Source organism: Podarcis erhardii (genome assembly GCF_964252035.2).
Source record: "Podarcis erhardii genome assembly, chromosome: 7".
NCBI lineage: Eukaryota > Metazoa > Chordata > Lepidosauria > Squamata > Lacertidae > Podarcis > Podarcis erhardii.
This window is the reverse complement of record NC_138511.1, coordinates 2,670,897-2,689,317: the sequence shown is the minus strand read 5'-3', so window position 1 is coordinate 2,689,317 and position 18,421 is coordinate 2,670,897. Positions and strand designations below refer to the sequence as shown.

Sequence of the window (18,421 nt, the reverse complement as noted above, 5' to 3'; positions counted from 1 at the left end):
CCCTCACCCTCCATCTTGAGAACGTGTCGTTGGGGGTGGCTACAGTGGTCCTCCATCATAAGAAGCGTGCAGACAGGACAAATACCCCCCCCCCAAAAAAAACCCTAGGTCTCCCCCAACAAACGTTTGAGACTGGCTCCCCTAAATCTAAAGATGGATCAAACTGCCCTGCAGCTGCCCTGCAAGCTCTGATAAGCTCCTCCCACAGCTAATCACCTACCTCAACAGAAACCCTGCCCCCTCTGACCTTTGCACAGGGAGAGCAGCTAATCTCTAGCAGAAGCTGGCAGATATTGAAGTCAGTGAAGTTTGTATTCAGATACTGCTAAGTGCTACACAGGGCACCATCTAGGGTGGCTCAGGGGGCCTAGCCCCCCAAAAAAAATTCAAAGAGGGGGTTGAGCCCCCTCAAAATTCTGCAGCATCCAGGTGGGCAGCTGCTGTCCCCCACCCCCAAGTGTGCAATTCATCTTTGGAAGCTGGTCTGGAGAAGCCAGTGGATATCTGTGGGTATGTGAATGGAGAATGAAGAATGAATGAACGTGTCCATTGGCATTATTCATGGCTGTCAGCTGGCGCATTCTTTTGTGTGTGAATGGGGGTTTCAGATGTGGTTGTGGTGAATGAATGCAATGTGTGACAGGAAACTGGTGTATATTCATGAATAGATGAAGCCCCTGGAAGTTGGAAGGATGAACTTAATGGATGAAGTTGCCAGGCTGGAGTCAGTTGAGCTGCCTGGTGATGCTCTTGAATGGTAGCCGTGCCCTTCATTGTCTCAGTTTGCTTTTTCCAAAGATGTCTGAACTCAGTGAGGTTTTCTCAAGACCACCTCTGAAAGCAATGAAGAGAACTGCAGTGCTTAAGCAAACCAACTTACATTTATAAATGAATGGCTTTCTCAATACATCTGGCTGTACAGTAGTGTAAATTCCATCTTACGGAAAATCAAATACCTGAGTTTTATAGTGTGTGTCCCCCACAGCACCCCCAGTATCAGTACGCCTGGGGAGTGGGCTGGGTGAGAAATAAACAATAAATCAGTGCTGAGGAGATGGTGCTGATGTCTCTCCAGCTGTAGCCATTGACTGCAAACTGTCTGTGATGTCACAAAAAGGACATGGTGGCTGAGGAGAAAAAGTCCCCTGTGATATCCCTGAGCTGCCTTGAGGTCTCCTCTGGGTCTGGAGTGCTTCTGACCTGGCAGCCCTTGCCTCAAGCGATGATAGATCCAGGACAAGCGCCAATGCATGGAGCTGCTCCTTAAACCCCATTAAGAACAAGTAATTTTGTCAATGCCTGGGCACAGGAAACCCCACCCGCCAGCACTTCCATCTCATCAGGATTTGTTTAAAATGATTTTGGGGAACCTTTGGCCCTCCTGATGTTGCTGAACTGCAACTCCCACCATCCTGAGTTGTAGTTCAGCAACATCAGAAGAGCCAAAGGTTCCTAGCTTTGAGGACACCCACGACGATGGTCATCGCCACATGTTACAGCAGCCTATTCCACAGCTTAGCCGTGGCACGTAAACTGAAGTCACTCTGTGCAAGAATCATCTGGTGTTGAGCTTCACTCACTGACTGAGAGTTCTGGTTTTATCAGAGAGGGAGAAAAACTCACTTTCTCCATAGCATACATAATTTTAATTATGTCTGTCATGTCTCTCCCCACCCCCACCCCCAATTACTGCCTTTCCTACCCCCAGTCCGGAAAGCCCCAAATAATCAGTCAAGTCTGGTTGCATACCTCTACCCCTAAGTAATTCCTGAATGGTGTTGTGGGGATGACCTTTCCTTCATTTCTGACAGGTTGTGGGACAAAATGGGAGAGGAAAGCAACATAGAATCTTAGAATCATAGAGTTGGAAGAGACCACAAGGGCCATCGAGTCCAACCCCCTGCCAAGCAGGAAACACCATCAGAGCACTCCTGACATATGGTTGTCAAGCCTCTGCTTAAAGACCTCCAAAGAAGGAGACTCCACCACACTCCTTGGCAGCAAATTCCACTGTCAAACAAGTGCAATACTTTACATTTCTCCCTATTAAAATTCATCTTGTTTGTTTTGGCCCAGTTCTCTAATCTGTCAAGGTCGTTTTGAAGTGTGATCCTGTCCTCTGGGGTGTTAGCCACCCCTCCCAGTTTGGTGCCATCTGCAAATTTGATCAGGATGCCCTTGAGTCCATCATCCAAGTCGTTGATAAAGATGTTGAATAAGACCGGGCCCAAGACAGAACCCTGTGGCACCCCACTAGAAAGCCCCCCCCCCAGCCCTTTTTGTTTGTATGTCTGCTGGGGCACATATAACACCAGCACATCCCCAAAATGCTAATGGTGCAAGGCACTGCATCCACAAAGACCAGGTTTATGAAGTAGTTAAGAGACCCCAGGGGATTGTGAATCTGATGCAAAAGCAGCTGCTGCCCTGAAGTTGTGGCCTGTCATTTACATTAACTCTTGCTGTGCTGCACTGACATCTTCTGTTTGCAGGTGGAGACCAAGCAAGCTGCTTTCATTTCTTAAGCAACTGCACTTTCTCCTCCCTCTCAGGTTAGTGGGAAGTGATTAGAGCCCTTGGTATTATAGATATTTCTACTATATATTTTAGAAATATTATTTTAATTATTTATAAAAATCTCTATACACTGCTGTTCATAAAAAATAATATCAGAGCAGTTTGCAACAATTGTGCATAAAACCATACAATAAAAACATGGAGAAAGGACAAAATCAGGAATCAGCTGCAGTATTGTGAAAGGGTGATCGCCCGGCTGCTCCCTGCAAGGCCCTTTCCACCTGGCCTGGGGGTGGGGCCCAGACTCACCAGCCCCACTGAAGAGGCTCCTCATGAGGCCGGAGGAGCAGCACTGTGCCTGGCAACCAATCCTAATTACTGGATTCTTCTGCCCCACCTTTTTGTGCCTGCCAAACAGCCGTGTCATGCTTATGATAATATTTTATTCTTTTGTTAACTATGCTGTTTTAAATGTGCATTTTATATTTGTCTTCGTTTAGCAATGTTTTTTTCTTTTTGAAATGTTTAAGTTTTTTTGGGCTAACTTTGTTTTAAATATGTATTCTGTACTTGACCTCCTTTGTAATGTTTTATTTTGACATCTTTAAGATAGTATTTTAGTTTTCTGTTAATTATGTGGCTTTGACTGTATACTCTATATTTGACTTTCTTCAGAAATGTTTAATTCTGGATTGTTTTAGTGATGTTTTAATATGCTGTAAACTGCTTTGAGATTTTTCTTAGAAATATAAAGTGGTATAGAAATAAAATTAATAATGATGATGATGTATTCTTAATTGCCTGCATAAGCCTTTTCATCAGAATCTCTGTTGGCAGAGCAGCCAACACTATTGGGCCAATGACACGAAAGGATTGGTTTCTTGTCAAATGAACCTCCCCAACTTAGGGATCAGCCAACAACACTCCTACAGATGTGTTTGAAATATATGCAGCCATAGTTTGGATCCAATTAGATGCCATTTTGAATCAAGATGGCAGACTGAATCTTTCAAACTGCACTGAATTTAACCACTGAATTTCAAAACGGCACTGATTTTTTTATTTCTCAGAATTCTGGAACAATGCTGGGTAAAACAGAATTCTTAGTGTAGGTTGTTATTTGCAGCAGTCAGGCTAATCCAGACTTAGATGAGAATAAATTCCAATACTCAAAGCTCTCGAGTGTGGAAAGGATTCTCCATTCATTTGATCAAGGAAAAGGTTTTGCTTTATTTATTTATTAAAAATATTTATGCTCCAATTGGGCAGCTAACAAGCAAGTTAGAAAGAGAGCAGAGATTGTTATCACCACTTTTGTTTATTCTGGTCCTGGAGGTTTTAGCAAGAAATATTAGAGCTGACATAGATGTGGCAGGAATAAAAATAAAGAAAAATGAGCATAAATTGAAAGCCTTTGCAGACAAGAATTCTCTTCCTAGAGTAATTGAAAAATTTCAAAAGTTCAGACAGGTGGCAGGGTTTAAACTCAATAAAAACAAAACTAAATTGTTAGTCAAAAATCTTAAAGAATCAGAAAAGAGTTATCCGAACTTATAGACATAGAAATTCATAAAAAGGTAAAATACTTCAGAATATGGTTCACGACAAAGAATCTTAATATCTACAAAGATAATTATGAAAAAATTTGGAATGAAAGAAAAAGGAATTTAGAAATATGGAACAGGATGAACTTTTCCCTTTTAGGAAGAATTGCAGCAATTAAAATGAATGTATTGCCCACAATGTTGTTCCTCTTTCAGACAATACCGATAATAGGTACAGTGGTACCTCGGGTTAAGTACTTAATTCGTTCTGGAGGTCTGTTCTTAACCTGAAACTGTTCTTAACCTGAAGCACCATTTTAGCTAATGGGGCCTCCTGCTGCCGCTGCGCCACCAGAGCACGATTTCTGTTCTCATCCTGAAGCAAAGTTCTTAACCTGAAGCACTATTTCTGGGTTAGCGAAGTCTGTAACCTGAAGCGTATGTAACCTGAGGTACCACTGTAACAATGCCTGCTTCAAAAAATGGCAAAAAATATATTTCAAAATTTATCTCGAGTGGGAAAAGGCCAAGAATAAAGCATAAAATACTTACAGATCTAAAAGAAAAAGTAGGCTTTTCTCTTCCAGATTTTAAAATTTACAGTATTATGAAGCAGCATTCCTTACTTGGATTCGGGATTGGATCAAATTGGAAAAAGAAGAGACAATAGAGTTAGAAGGACATGATAACAGATTTGGTTGGCACACATATTTGTGGTATGGGAAAGCAAAAGTACACAAAGGATTCCACAATCATATAAAAATTAGAAAGTCCTTAATAAAGGTATGGGAAAAATACAAAGAATTCCTGGAATCCAAAACCTCGTGGTGGCTATCACCCATTGAAGCATTATCATTTAAAATGTCAACAATGAAAGGAACATGGCCAACGTATAGAGATTTACTAATAGAACAAGAAGGAAAGTTGAAATGGAAAGATTATGATGAGATAAAGGAACATTTTGAGAGCTGGTTGCACTACAGGCCATTAAATTAAATCTTCAAAGAAGATAATAAGAGGATTCACTTACACACTTTCCAAATTCCAAAAGGATATCATAGATGATAATTCCAAATTATTAAAGAAGGCGTATAATATTCTGTTGGAATGGGAAACTAAAGATCAGGAAGTCAAATCAGTAATGATTAAGTGGGCACAGGATTTAGGTCACAACATACAATTTGAGGATTGGATAAGGCTTTGGAAAGTGAACTTGAAATTTATGGATTGCATATTGTTGAAAGAGAATTACATGAAAATGATTTATAGGTGGTATATTGCACCATTAAAACTTGCAAAAATATATAAAATAGAACAAAAGAATTGTTGGAGATGTAAAGAAGGGGAAGGTACATTTTACCATATGTGGTGGGATTGCAAGATCATACATTTTTTGGGGGGGGGAATGATATACAATGAACTGAAAAAAAATGTTCAAAATAACCTTTGTTAAAAAACCAGAAGCCTTTCTGTTGGGTATTTTAGGACAAGAATTGCCAAAAGAAAATCGGACATTATTTATGTATGCTACAACAGCAGCAAGAATTTTAATAGCACAGAATTGGAAGACTGGAGAAATACCATCAAAAGAACAATGGCAAGGAAAGCTGATGAACTATGCAGAGTTATCAAAGTTAATGGATAAACTGTGTGAAAAGAACAATAGTGGACTTCCGGGTTAGCGCCATCAGCTAATGGCGGATTCCCTCTGATTCGGAGGGACCAGCTCCGTGAAAATCGGGTCTGCACCGCTACGGCGAAGCGGGGACCCTACAGGAATCACAGGCGGGTGAAGCCTGTGAACATGGGACTCGGCGGGCACCCTTTGCGCCCCCCCAAATCGCAAGGAAACCCGTTTACGGGCTTCGGAGCGGAATGGGGTGAGTGGCGCGGTGCTGTGAGTCAACTGCTCTTTTCACGGAGCGAAGCCGCATAGCCGTTGCTGGAGAGCGCTGACTTTTTCTTGTGGACAATTGGATTTTAAACAACAACCCGTGAGTAGAACGGAAATTGGGCTTTTAAAATATTTTTAAATTGGCACCGATCGGGGAAGGTCTAAACAGGAAGTCCACCTCCCCTTTCTGTAAATAAACTGAAGCAAAGAATATGTTAACTAAGGTCGTGAAGAGTCTTACCTAAAGGATTAAAACTCCACTGATTGAAACTACTATCAATACTCTTTTCGGAAGCAGGGAAACCTGCAGGAGAAGGTTAAAATTTAGGAACTGAAGCGCCACTTCCCTAAACCCGGGAGCGGTCTGCGAGAGCCCGTTGACGGTGAATTGATAAATCTGACAGCTACCTGTCAAGATATAAAAGAAGGACTTTGTTGCTATTGTCCGTTTCTGTGTACAAAAAGAAGGAAGGTAATTTGAATTGCTACAATTTTACGTCTGGGACTTTTGGGACCGTGCTGGAAGGAGCGAATGGAAACTGTGTCCCTCTAGAGGGAGCTTTTGGATATTGTTGCAAGAATGCAGCTGGGCTAAAGATAAAGGCTCTGAGAAATCAGCTTTGACCTTGGATATTTTTAAGGATGGCGGTTGAGAAGGAAGTTGCGTCTGAATTGAACAGGACATTTTATCTGCTGGGAAAGCTGCAAGAACAGATAAATGTTATGGCTACTAATGTTGAAACTCTGGGAACAAAAGTGGGCATCGGCAAAGAGGTTGACAGGAACCCGGCACAGGAGTCTATCTTAATTGAACAAATTGGAGAACCAGAGAAGGAGAAAGTTGCTGCTGTGAAAGTGATGCAAGGGGGAGCTGTAACCCTACAGAGGCAAATGTTGGATTATAACTTGAGGCCCTATATGATTGCTACTAGGAGAAGCCAGTCTTTGGAGGTGAGAGCCTGGCTTGGGGTAGAAAATGAGGGATGGAGAGATCACCCTATAATAATAATAATAATAATAATAATAATTTATTATTTGTACCCCGCCCATCTGGCTGGGTTTCCCCAGCCACTCTGGGCGGCTTCCAACAGAGATAAAAAATACACTAAAATGTCACATATTAAAAACTTCCCTGAACAGGGCTGCCTTCAGATGTCTTCTGAATGTCAGGTAGTTGTCCATCGCCTTGACATCCGATGGGAGGGCATTCCACAGGGCGGGCGCCACCACCGAGAAGGCCCTCTGCCTGGTTCCCTGCAACTTGGCCTCTCGCAGTGAGGGAACCGCCAGAAGGCCCTCGGAGCTGGACCTCAGTGTCCGGGCAGAACGATGGGGGAGGAGACGCTCCTTCAGATATACTGGACCGAGGCCATTTAGGGCTTTAAAGGTCAGCACCAACACTTTGAATTGTGCTCGGAAACGTACTGGGAGCCAATGTAGGTCTTTCAAGACCGGTGTTATATGGTCTCGGCGGCCGCTCCCAGTCACCAGTCTAGCTGCCGCATTCTGTATTAGTTGTAGTTTCCGGGTCACCTTCAAAGGTAGCCCCACGTAGAGCGCATTGCAGTAGTCCAAGCGGGAGATAACCAGAGCATGTACCACTCTGGCGAGACAGTCCGCAGGCAGATAGGGTCTCAGCCTACGTACCAGATGGAGCTGGTAAACAGCTGCCCTGGATACAGATTTGACCTGTGCCTCCATGGACAGCTGTGAGTCCAAAATGACTCCCAGGCTGCGCACCTGGTCCTTCAGGGGCACAGTTACCCCATTCAGGACCAGGGAATCCTCCACACCTGCCCGCCTCCTGTCCCCCAAAAACAGTACTTCTGTCTTGTCAGGATTCAACCTCAATCTGTTAGCCGCCATCCATCCTCCAACCGCCTCCAGACACTCACACAGGACCTTTACCGCCTTCACTGGTTCTGATTTAAAAGAGAGGTAGAGCTGGGTATCATCTGCATACTGATGAACACCCAGCCCAAACCTCCTGATGATCGCTCCCAGCGGCTGCATGTAGATGTTGAAAAGCATGGGGGAGAGGACAGAACCCTGAGGCACCCCACAAGTGAGCGGCCAGGGGTCTGAACACTCATCCCCCACCACCACTTTCTGAACACGGCCCAGGAGGAAGGAGCGGAACCACTGTATGACAGTGCCCCCAGCTCCCAGCCCCTCAAGACGGTCCAGAAGGATGTCATGGTCGATGGTATCAAACGCCGCTGAGAGATCCAGCAGAACTAGGAAACAGCTCTCACCTTTGTCCCTAGCCCGCCGGAGATCATCAACCAGTGCGACCAAGGCAGTTTCAGTCCCATGATGAGGCCTGAATCCCGACTGGAAGGGATCCAAATGGTCCGCTTCTTCCAGGCGTGCCTGGAGTTGTTCAGCAACCACTCGCTCAATCAACCACCCTATGTGGGGATCGGGTAACTTTTGGGATGTGAATCTGAGCCAGGTGGAGATTGGAGTCTTTGGGGCCTTTGGATTTGGAAGGAGTGTGAAACAAGATTTGGAATATTCTATGGGCCCTACCTTCAACTATGGAAGCCTGGCAGACTTGCTAAGAAGGAATATGACTACTCTTGGGTTGGAGCTCCCCCAAGATTCGTCTTTTAACACCAAAGACTATCAAAAAGATCAGCAGAGGGGACATGAAAGAGAGCTAAGAGCCTCGGACTTAAGATCTCCGGGTTGATGGACTTTTATTGATGGAACTGTTGGTAGGGGCCGAGACCGGGGAGGGGAGTTGGTAAAAGAAAAATTGGGAATCTAAAGTATATATCTTTTTTCTTTTTTTTTTCTTTTAATGAGAGATGGGAAAATCGTGGAATGGAATTTCTATGATCTCAGGGGAAACGTCTTAAGAGAATAAGTTCAGATATATAAATTTTAAATGAGAAATAAGATTAAATAAAGTAAAAGTGGATGGCTAATTGGTAAAAGAGAGAATGGAAAATTACAGTATATTAAGATAAGTTATAAGGATAAAAACAAGGATGAAGGATTTGCTTAAATATCTATTTGAAGTAGAATACAAAGAGGGGAGGTGTGAGGAGGTCAAGGAAATAAGTTAAGAAAGGGAACTATATTAAGGTTGGTTTTTTAATTGTATTTTTTTTTCTTTTTTCTTTTTGGCTGTTTTTTGCTTTTTTATCTCTTTATTTTACTTTTCTTTTGGATATGTTGTGTTTCTGTATTCTGTGTTCCTTTTTGTAATTTTTTTTTTTTTGAAAATTTGAATAAATATTATTTGGAAAAAAAGAAAAGAAAAGGACAATAGTGACTTTGGAAAAGAATGGGAACCTTTTACAACTTATTTGCAGATACAAAAAGACAAAAAAACATGGGCTCGTTGGCAAGATTTAAATAAACATATACAATTTTATTTACAGAGAACAAGAAATATAACTGGTGATAACATAGTATTATGTACAAACAGCAGAATGTAGCATTTGATGTAATAATCCAGAAATGGAAGTTGGGGGAAGTCACAGGGAGGGGAGAAATTGGAAAATGAATGTTAAGTAATGATACTGGATATTTGTTATGAGAAAATAAAATAAATAAAAATTATTTAAAAAGAAAGAAAGAAAAAGAGCAGAGCTGCATTCAAGCTCTTGACAAGAGCATTACAAGATACTGTAGTTCTGCTTTATCTGGGTGTCTGAACCAACCAAATTTTCCCGGGCAAAGAGGTGGAAAGTCTTCCTGTTCCAGATGGGATTGCCCTCCTTCTCACATAACAGGTGTGTAGTTTAGTGGTGACATTGGATAATGGAGACCAAGGGGGCCTCTGTGATGTGACTGTCATCAACTTCAGCTGATGCGCCAACTGTGCCCTTTCCTAGACAGGGATAATTTGGCCATTGTGGCAGGCGTGTTGGCATAGCAGTCAACTCTTAGGGACCGAGGTCCCTTCTGCCCCCATAAAATACTTGGGGGGGCTGCCTGTGGCGGGCGCGGCGGCATTTTCCCCTCTCACGCTGTTGGGCCCGCTCTCACTTAGATAAATTGCCCCTAACCCACTGAACAACCCTTTAACTGAAGGTTTCTTTTCCTTTCCTCTTAAAATGCTAGCCCAGAGTATCCTGTGGGGGACCTTTGTGAGGGGATATTTAGTAAGTTGGAGTCTCAGACAGGTTTTCTTTAAATAAACAATAAAGATTTATTTAAGGCAAGATAGCATATAACTCAAATTGATTAAACTTAGGTTACTTCAAGCATACAGTACGATTACACTTTAATTTGTCCTCAGTTGTTTTTGCGTTATAGGTTTGGTTCCTATAACTTTCTTTCAGTTACCCACCCCCTTTAACAATCCTGCTCCTGAGTACCTTAAGCAATAGACCCAAGGGCTCTCCACACACCCCTCCTTTCAATGGGTTTGAGAGTTTCTTCTTTTCCTTAGAAGATGCTCTCCCCTCTGGACTCGGTTTGAGTCCCAAGGAGGCTGTTCCTTTCCAGCTCCTACTTCTCCTGGCTCAGCCTCTGCCTCCCAGTAAAATTTCTGGTCTATTCCTCCTACAGGACACCACACTCTGTCCTTCACAATGCACTCAGAGTGGAAGTTGTTTTTTCGTTTCCCAGAAACAACTCTTTCTCGCATTCACTCTTTCTACCTCAACCTGTCTCCCTACCTATCTCCCAACCTCTCCAACTTCTATTCCAACCCTCTTAACCAACCTGCTCAACCAAGTCTCTCAAATCCTCTCCTTTTAAACTCTCCCTCCTGGAACCACGGCCAATCAGAGGCTGCAGTTCATTAACCATTTGCTGGCAGGGAAAGAAAGAAAAAAAGACTTTTTTTAATCCAACTGGTCCAGCAAAACCAACTTTTTTGTCACACTGCCCCTGTCCAAACTTGATGGGCATTGCCATTCAAATGGGGTGTGAGCACGGCATCTTGTGATCAGTTCTGTGGGGCAAGGTTTACCCGCCCCCCACATTTTATTCAACTTGGCACCCTGTGTGTTGGTGACCCCACATCTGGACTATTGTATTCTGCTCTACGTGGGGCTTCCTGTGCATTTGGTTCAGAGGCTGCTGTTGGTGCAGAACTCCTCAGCCCAAGTGGGGAATAGTGCTGCCTCTCAGGCACGTGCCCATCAGCCACCAAGCCAGTTTTAAGGTTCTGTAACTTACAAAGCGTGAATTAACTCTGGACCAGCTAACCTGAAAAACTGTCTTCCCCTCCACTGTCCTGCAAGTGCAAATGAAATCTGGTTAGTTTTGCCCCAGCTCTTGCGTTACCATGGAGCTGGGCTTTTTCACTGGTGGCACCAGTGTTGTGGAATGCTCTCCCTGCTGAAACACGAGAGGCCCCATCACTATTGGCATTCCACCGGCTCCTGAAACGGCATCAGTTTAGGCAAGCGTTCTCCTAAACTGAACTTCTGGTTTTATTGCTTTAACTTTTTAAATTGTTATGCTTTTCTTTGCTTGTTTTATTGTATATTTTAATTAAGGATGTTTTAATTCCCCAGTGGAACTGTTATTCTGTGTTTTAATTATGTATGACTACGGCAATTGATGTTATAGTTGTCACCTGCTTAGAAGTCATATTAGCATATCAGCAGGACATTTATTAATATATTAATTAATTAATAACACGAGTGACACAACAAGAAGCCCCTTCCTTATATACCCACCGTGATTTCAGAGTTGGAGACAAGACAACTGCATGAATTTGACATTTATAAAGTGCCTTAATAAATTTATAAAGTGCCTCTCCAGGAAACATACAACACAACTTAAATAATACTAGAGAAGATCAAATGGGATAAAATGGATAAAAGGTCTAAAATGCTGCCGCAATAGAGAAGTGTGCATGCACACGAAAGCTTATACCCAGAACAAACTTAGTTGGTCTCTAAGGTGCTACTGGACAATTTTTATTTATTTTTATTTATTTCAACTGTGTCGGACCAACACAGCTACCTAAATCTAAAACAATAATGTCAGCTTTAAGATATTAAAACTCTTAGAAGTTATAAAAAAGGGCCTAGGTGAAACAAGAAAGATGTCACTGAAGGGCCCAGGTGAGCCTCGCTAGGGAGAACATCCCATGGTTGGAGACCACCACTGAAAGGAGTCTCTGTGCTTCAGGTGAAGGGGAATCTTGTGGAAGAGCCTCAGCACTTCTGCAAACCAGAGTTTGCTCTCTGTGTTCAGCTATTTGCAGTCCTATTTGATTTTTGTAGTCCATACCCTCAAACAACACCAGTCTTGATGCTTTCCCCCTGTAAATTCAGATTCACCTGTAATCTGATAAATTTCAGGAAATCAGGCTCCAAACTACCCCTCTTGGGATTGCCAATGATTTGTTTTTGATTTTTGGATGGGTGAATCAATAATCACTTTCTACTTCTCCCCTTTCCACAGCTACAACTTCCTCAGTGCTTTCATTCCCCGACCCTTGCCACGGTCATAACTATTATATTCCCCTGCTATAACTTTTGATCCCTCAGATTTGCACAAAACTTTAAAACTGTACAAGCAAGCTGCTTTAAAAATTCCTACACCAGACATTGCACAGCAATCTGAAAGGTGTGTGCTGAGAATTCAAAACTGCTTTCATTTCTTTTCCAGCTATGCTTCTACTTCTGGCATGCCCCGGAATGCTTTGCACAAATCCAGAAAACAGCAAAAGGGTGTGTTTTTTGTTTAAAAATAATTTGCTGATGTCACTGGAAGGGGAATTCTTTTAAGAAACAAGGCATGCACATTCAGCTATCTGCACACCTGCCCTGTTGGTACAGTTGACTTGCATGCATTTAACTTGTGTGACAGTTTTACATGCTTGGCAGCTGGCCAGCATGCAATTGCACAAGGTGGAGAACTAAAATGTTCTTTCCATGGCAGGAAAACCCAGCATGGAAAGCACTTTCAAGCTCTCTGTGCTGCTTCCTGGGCTCTGGGGAGTTCTTGCATGGGCTCTGGAGGCTTTCACAAGATATTGTGGGGCTGTGCAAGATATCACAGGATCTCGTGAAGGCCTCCAGGACCCATGCAGGACCTTCCCAGAGCCCAGTAAGGAAGGCAGAGAGCTTAAAAGTTTTCTCCATGCTGGGATTTCCTGCCTCAGAAAGAGTTTTTAAGTGCCCCGCCTTGTACACACCTTCTAGATGGTGCTGGAGAACCACCTCCATCCTCCTCCCTGGCCATAGGCTGTCTGGAGCTGATGTGAGTCCAACAACATCTGGAGTGGCAAAGGCACCCCCTCCCTGCTTGAAAGTCTGTGGAGATTACTTTTGAGTAAATATGCATAGAATCAGGTTAGGAGTTTGCATGCTGCACAGAAATGGCCATCTCTGGTCAATTAGAAGAGCAGCCATGGGCTTGGTGGAGAAAGCGACAAGCTCTCTGAGAATGGATAACAGAGACGCTGTAGCTCAGAGGTGGTTGCAGGGGTACCAGAGCTGGCAGTGGAGAAGAACAGGAGGAATAGCTGCCCACCTCCTGCTCTGCATGTTGGTGAGGACTGTGCCCAGAGGAAGATGAGTAAATGTGTGGAAAGACTGTAGTGAGGATTCACTGAGGTGACCTTGCCCAAGGGCTTTCCATATCAGCACAGATTTCTACTGTTTAGAACTCTGAACCCTACTCCCAAGTGGTACAGTGCTATTTTTTTTGAATGCTTTTTTCATATTGAAATGCCGACTGATCGGACTTCCTACAAATAAATGTCCTTTTAATTGCATTGCAACCTTCTCTGCTACCCTACATACTTACTGGTAAACATATGAGTTTGTTTTTTGCTTCCACAAAGAAATCAAGCAAGGAGACCACAGCTCCTTCACAGGCCTTTGTGGCACCCCAGACGCAAACCTGATTCACAAGACTCAATGCCGTAGATTGTAGTGATAAGGTTTACAATATTCATATAGGGGAAAATTTCAATTGAGTTCACATTTAAAGGTGAACTTTTTTTAAAAAAAAATATTTTCTTGTTTTACAGAAGTATGTGTAATGTCTCTTGTATTTTTTCCATGTAACATTTTTACAAATCAGTTTCATTTGTTGAGACATGGGGGGGGGGGGAGAGATGGGGGGGGTCGGGTGGCAACGTTTCTATTTCATAGAATCATAGAATCATAGAGTTGGAAGAGACCACAAGGGCCATCGAGTCCAACCCCCTGCCAAGCAGGAAACACCATCAGAGCACTCCTGACATATAGTTGTCAAGCCTCTGCTTAAAGACCTCCAAAGAAGGAGACTCCACCACACTCCTTGGCAGCAAATTCCACTGTCAAACAGCTCTTACTGTCAGGAAGTTCTTCCTAATGTTTAGGTGGAATCTTTTTTCTTGTAGTTTGGATCCATTGCTCCGTGTCCGCTTCTCTGGAGCAGCAGAAAACAATCTTTCTCCCTCCTCTATGTGACATCCTTTTATATATTTGAACATGGCTATCATATCACCCCTTAACCTCCTCTTCTCCAGGCTAAACATGCCCAGCTCCCTTAGCCGTTCCTCATAAGGCATCGTTTCCAGGCCTTTGACCATTTTGGTTGCCCTCCTCTGGACACGTTCCAGTTTGTCAGTGTCCTTCTTGAACTGTGGTGCCCAGAACTGGACACAGTACTCCAGGTGAGGTCTGACCAGAGCAGAATACAGTGGCACTATTACTTCCCTTGATCTAGATGCTATACTCCTATTGATGCAGCCCAGAATTGCATTGGCTTTTTTAGCTGCCGCGTCACACTGTTGGCTCATGTCAAGTTTGTGGTCAACCAAGACTCCTAGATCCTTTTCACATGTACTGCTCTCAAGCCAGGTGTCACCCATCTTGTATTTGTGCCTCTCATTTTTTTTGCCCAAGTGCAATACTTTACATTTCTCCCTATTAAAATTCATCTTGTTTGTTTTGGCCCAGTTCTCTAATCTGTCCAGGTCGTTTTGAAGTGTGATCCTGTCCTCTGGGGTGTTAGCCACCCCTCCCAGTTTGGTGTCACCTGCAAATTTGATCAGGATGCCCTTGAGTCCATCATCCAAGTCATTGATAAAGATGTTGAATAAGATAAGATGTTGAATATTTTGCTTAATGTATGTAGGGTTTGGTGTCAGCATTGCTTGTGCAGGTTCTCTGCTGTTCACTTGTGTTCCTTTGGTGGTGAGAGAGGTTGGGGTTGGCCCAGGGTGTGGTTGTTCATTTGTGGTTGGCTGTGGTGGACTTTGTTTTCGTGTGTGAGTGGGGTTGGTGGGTGTTTTGGATCAGGTTAGCCATATTGATTTGTATGCTGTTGGTGGATGATTGTCATTGTCTTGTTGGGCTGTGTATGTGATAAAGGGGAGCGTCTTTTTCTGTTTGTCCCCGTGTCAGTTTCAGTTTATTGGTTAATTTTCCATTTAAAGGTGAACTTAACTAATTTGCACTCTCCTCAGTGATACACAAACCAAAACACCACAATCTTTCAAATTTTTTATTTCTCCGAATTTTGCCATGCTGTTTACTAGTCTTGAGTTTAAAAAAATGCACACACTATAGAAAATGCATATATTAGTGAAAACAGCATGCAAAAATTAGGGGAAATTTGCACTGAAATGCTGATTAATTTTCATGAGAGGTTTTTTTTTTTTAAAAAAAAAAAACATTAGCAAACTGATGCAAAAATATGGAGAACTGAATTTAAGATTGAAAAAGTGAGAAACTGAGCAAAACCAAAATTGTTAGATTTGCCCATCCATAGCTATAGACACTCTCTTGTATGGCCCGGAGGCAGAGACATGATAACTCCCCATTTTATAGCTGTCCTTTGCAGCTAGGAATGTTTGCTTAAGCTATGCTTATAAGAATAGGTAAGTTGGCTGAGCTGCAGAAACACCCAATGACCCTGCCCCCAATTTGAGGCTTCAGTTGCGCACATACATATTTGGGAGAACAGATGCTTATCTATTACATTTATATCCTGCCTTTCCTCCAAGGAGCTCAAGGCTGAATTCATGGTTCTCTCCTTCATTTTTTATGCACAGAACAACCCAGTGAGGGAGGCGAGGTTGAGAGATGACGAGAGAGGCGGAGAACAGGCTGGCATGCGTGTCAACAGGCATCATAAACATGCATCCAATTAGACACTAAATGAGGTGAAACAGATTGTTTGGGGTTAACTTCAGGTGGAAGTGATGGTTTAATTATAATAAATAGTATAAATAAACAAACAAACCACACTTTTAGTGAAAAATTATGGGTATATCCTTTGTGCCAAACAAGGAACTTGGGAGTCAGACCACAGCTCCATCTGGCTCAGCCTGGCCTACTCCTCTGGCAGGCACTGGCTCTTCCGTGTCTTGGGAAGACAATCCTTGCTAATCCTTGCTACCTGGCTTCCATTTTGGCTGAAGCATGAACCTGGGATCTTCTGCATGCAAAGTACCAAACTCACCTTTCAGCTGGATACTCCCTAGTTCAAATTTAGGTCTCAAAAAGTGGACTCTGTAGCAAGGTGGGGTGTTCCCTGTTCAAGGTTCTAACTGGCCCGACTCGCCTTTTTCCAGGATACTCTATTGATCCCCCTTCCCCTTTTTTCTCTGTCCTCCATGCTGACAATCAGCATTCTGTAGTCAATGAGCTCATTGCAGCCTTTACCAACCTGGTGCCCTCCAGATGTTTTGGACTACAACTCTGATAAGCCACAGCCAGGACATCGGGGGGGGGGGGGGCGGCACCAGGTTAGCAAAGGCTGGCACAATCATTCCTCACAGGGCTGCTTTTGTGTGTTTGTGTCCCTTTAGAGTTCTTTCCCCTAAATATTTTTGAGCAAGCCAATTCCTCCCGCTTACTTCTCTATAATTCTGTTTTGGCTGCCATCCTGCTATTCACAGCAGCTGAATTTGCTGATACTGTAATGGGAAACAAGGCTATAACTATTTTTCCCACTATGACCCCTCCTCCCCTCTTCTGATTTCTCAGTGATTGCTGAAAGGACTTTATAGGCTTCCTGAACACAAAAAAAGGCAATGGGCTGAATGCAAATCATTACTTGTCTTGAAACAAATGGATACTGGTTTCCAGTGGTTAGGGGATACATCTGTATAGCCCAACCCTACACAGGATCACTCGGAGGTTGCATTAGGGGTGGCAGAGGAGTGGGTGAGGAGGGAGAAATCCCACCCTCCCAAGATAAGCCGCTTGCACCCTCATTGCTGGATTCCTGTGGCTACTTGAAAGAAAGGCACTTTCACATGCAAGTTTTAATTGAACCATAAACTGAAAATTGTACAATGCTGCAATCCTGCGCATACTTAGAAGAAAGCTAACACCATCAAAACCAGTAGGACCTACTGTACTTTAGAGAAATTATGCTTAAGGTTAGAGCATTAATGTTAAATGTGCTGTTTTCTCTGCTTTCAGAAATTTAACGTCTGCTGCAAAGCTGCTCCCCATGAAGTCCTTTGCTTTTCCTGTGTCCATCATGCACCATCTCTCTTGATTCTCATTTATTCAGCGGCTCCTGTAATCTGGGCAAGTCACTGGGTCACATACACACTACTGTGCATTCAGTATTATTATTATTATTATTATTATTATTATTATTATTAAATTTATATCCCACTCCTCGTCCGAGAGTTTGGATTTGATATCCCTCTTTATCACTACCAGAAGGAGTCTCAAAGCAGCTAACATTCTCCTTTCCCTTCCTCCCAAACAACTAACACTCTGTGAGGTGAGAGGGGCTGAGAGACTTCAAAGAAATGTGACTGGCCCGGGGGGGGGGCACCGGGGGCGCATTGGAAGATGGCCGACAATAACATCTTTCCGACCCACACGAGGTAATTAAGAGGCTGATACGGGAGTATGCAGCCTCCCTTCGTTGCCCCAAGGGAATGGGGAACGCTGCCTTGCCTGCTGTGTCCATAATTCACCCCCAGATTCGAAAGAAGGGGGTGAGGGCACTAGGCACAAAGCCCTCGGGTGGGTACGGCTCTCCCGGACGCTGTCTCTGATTTTTCTGATTTGTCACTGGTTTGCATCAGCTCGAAATATATAATTGGAAAATAAGCAAATGCACATATTTCAAGTGAAGAACGGGAGTGAAGACTGCTAACTGAAGTGACCTCTGTGAAATGATTTAATGGACTACAACATGAAGAAAATACACCAGGTTTAGTATGCCGGAGCGAGACTGGATGGGGGGGGGGAAACTTTTCTTCTTTTCTTCTATGTGATTAATCAATAACCCCTCTCCAAAAAGAACCGTCGCATAACCGACCTAAGCAGGATGATTAAAAACTGTGTGGAAATGATTTACTACCAAAAGTTTGGCTTGTGAGATCGAGAAAAAGAACAAGGGCTTTTGATGGCGCAGCAACAAAAAGGGAGTCACCATTTTGACAGGTCCTGTCGAAAGATTCATGATTGGGAGGAGGAATCTTTGTTTTCATATTGGATTACTGATAGAACCTCCTCGAGGACTGAGAAAGAGGGGACAGACCTGTGAAAAGTTAACGAGTAGACAGCAATAATGTTTT

The 18,421-nt window shown here is 43.2% G+C and overlaps 1 long non-coding RNA gene across 1 annotated transcript; it reads left to right on the top strand.

The window, feature by feature from the left end:
• The first annotated feature begins 279 nt into the window (after positions 1 to 279).
• Positions 280 to 17,578, top strand: LOC309346402. The gene is made up of 6 exons (XR_014158612.1): positions 280 to 1,283; positions 2,493 to 2,552; positions 5,547 to 5,709; positions 9,218 to 9,366; positions 15,926 to 16,036; positions 17,304 to 17,578. It is a non-coding gene; the product is annotated as an uncharacterized lncRNA (long non-coding RNA).
• Positions 17,579 to 18,421: the final 843 nt, after the last annotated feature.